At 46.9% G+C, this 2,341-nt stretch overlaps 1 protein-coding gene across 2 annotated transcripts in view; it reads left to right on the forward strand.

Annotated features, from left to right (window-relative positions):
* The first annotated feature begins 1,171 nt into the window (after positions 1–1,171).
* The window catches only part of NLGN4X (neuroligin 4 X-linked), a 161,960-nt gene continuing 160,790 nt past the window's right edge, over positions 1,172–2,341 (forward strand). For both annotated transcript variants that reach the window (XM_039714477.1, XM_039714478.1), the window contains exon 1: positions 1,172–1,541. The gene's annotated coding sequence lies outside the window, so the exon portion shown is untranslated. The remainder of the gene's footprint in view (positions 1,542–2,341) is intronic.

A 2,341-nucleotide genomic window follows, 5' to 3' on the forward strand; every position in this document is an offset into this window, starting at 1 on the left:
ATTCAAAGCACTATCTGTTCTCTACTGAGGATCTGTCATGGGGGCAGAAACAGATTCTAGATAAGAAGAGCTTCAGATTTTTTTTTTTCTTCAGAATTGAAACTCTCAAAAACTGCTCTTATGAAATCTAATACAACTCTTGTGGAAGGAGATCCCATAAAGGTATGAATATGATTTTTGTTTCAAATGATGGCAAGATCTTCAAGACCTCCTTATTTTGCTCTCTGCTCAGTCCTCAGCAAAGTCAGGCAATGCTCACCTGTTCTTAATGCGGGGTCTTGCACTCCAGATGGTGTAAGTGCTGTTATTAAACTGATTAAGCAAACATGCTGTGGAGTGAAACAAGGTGTACCTGTGGAGGCCTAAGCACATCTTTGCTACACCAACCTGTCTGAAACTATACACAGGAACGAACCAGAGACCCTGTGTTATAGCACGTGCCAACAACCACAGGGCCCCCACTTGAGCATCATTTAGCTTAGTGGCTAGCTAACTAAAATATGAACATCAAATAACTGTTCTCCTTATGAAAAAAAATAGGAAATCTGTTTAAAATCATTGGGCACAGGGCAAATGTCTGCTTTGCTGTTTTTGTGGGGTTTGTTGTTTTTTTTTTTTTTTTTTTTTTTTTCTTTTTTTTTTTGGGAGGACAGGGAACAGGAACAAAATGCTTAATTGCTTGGTGTACAATTATACTGTCAGCTCCACCAAAACTCAGGTGGGTGAATATGGTAACAACAGGCTGGTACTGTAGAAACTGCTACTGTAAAGGGTTAACAAAGACTGCACTTGCTGTACATGACCACGGAGCAGAGAGATCGGCAGTGTGAATTGTGTGATCCTCCCGAACACACAAGCACACACAGATGGGGACACCTTCACTGCTCCGTGAGCGCTGTGCCCACCTGTCCGGCCCGCGGTGCCCGGCCCGGCTCCGCCGGCGCCGCTTCGAGCGGGGATGCGCCGCTCCTTCGCGGGGGGCTGTGGATGGAGATGCGGTTTCTGTAGCGCTGGGCTGGCTGCGGGGAGCCATTGGCTGGCGGCTTTGTGAATTTCATTCAGTTTGGTCCAATAGCGGGAGGAGAGCGCCTGGTACAGCCTGGACCTCTCCCCCCCTCCTCTCTCTCCCCCCCCCAACCCCCCCATCTCCCTCTCTCTCCCAGCTCGCCTTGCCTTGCAGATCAGTCTCTCCGCGGCTCGGTCTTTCTGCATAGGCAATCACAGCTCCTACTTGCAGACTCAACTCTCCCTCTCGCATTGATTGCAATGAATTTTCTGCCTGAATGTAGGTCGCTTACAACCGAGAACACGAGTTTCCGTCAAATCCAGTGTTGTTGTCTTTCTTCTTGTTATTTTTAATTTTTCCCCCCTTTCGTGGTCGTTGCATTCCTTTGGAGAAGCCAATCGCATTGGATTCCAAAAAGGAGAGCAAGAACCGTATGTGAATAATCCTGGCTGCATGATAGCCCGAGAGGATTTCCTGAAAGATTCTGGCTGTGTAAAAAAGACCCCTATGCTTCTGCAGCTATCCCAGTGTTAAGGTAGGAGTACCGGATTTGCAGTTTGAGTGTTCATAATCATTTTTTTCCCCTGTTGTTTTTTTTTTCTGTTCCCCCCCCCCTTTTTTTTTTTTTTTTTTTTTTTTTTTCTCGGCGAGGGTGGGGGAAGAGAGGGAGAGGTGTTGCAGTTGGTACTCTGGCAAAGGGCGAGCAGTTTGCTGCAGTCGTCTGTGCTTTTACTTTTCCCATCATGATAAAGCGATACTTTCTTTTTGACATTTCCACCATCATACGCGATCTTCTTGTCACATATGCATATTTATGCAAATTTATTTCTTTTTTACCCACTTTGGTCTCGTCCCTTATATCCCCCTTGCACCATAATTTGTTTGGAGGCATTTTGCTGCAATCAGCTATTTGGAAAGGCTCTGAGGTTCTGTGTGAGATGTTTACAAAGTAGCTTTGCTTTACAGGGAAATAAACAGAAGAGTGTGGAGGAAAGGAGGGAAAAATATCTGCAGTACAGGCAGAGAAAGAGCGAAGCCACAGTTTCTTGCAAGCGCGAAGAGGGGCAGGAGCGGTACCTCATGCTCTGTGAGCCTGTGGTTTTCAGGGAAACACAAAACCAACACGTAGGGTTTTGGTTAACCACTTTCTTTGCCACCACCACAGCCACGAAAAAGCAAAAAGGGACAGGGAGGGGGACGGGTGGGGGGGACAAGGGAGGCGGCTGCTCAGAGGAAATCTTGGATCTTCTGGGATTAAGCGGTTCACCCGCTTTCGCTTAAGCTATTCCGTGGTGGGTTTTCTTTCTTCCCCCCTTTCCCCCCCATTTCCCCCCC

Source organism: Passer montanus, unplaced genomic scaffold (assembly GCF_014805655.1).
Source record: "Passer montanus isolate IOZ18808 unplaced genomic scaffold, ASM1480565v1 scaffold3, whole genome shotgun sequence".
Lineage (NCBI taxonomy): Eukaryota > Metazoa > Chordata > Aves > Passeriformes > Passeridae > Passer > Passer montanus.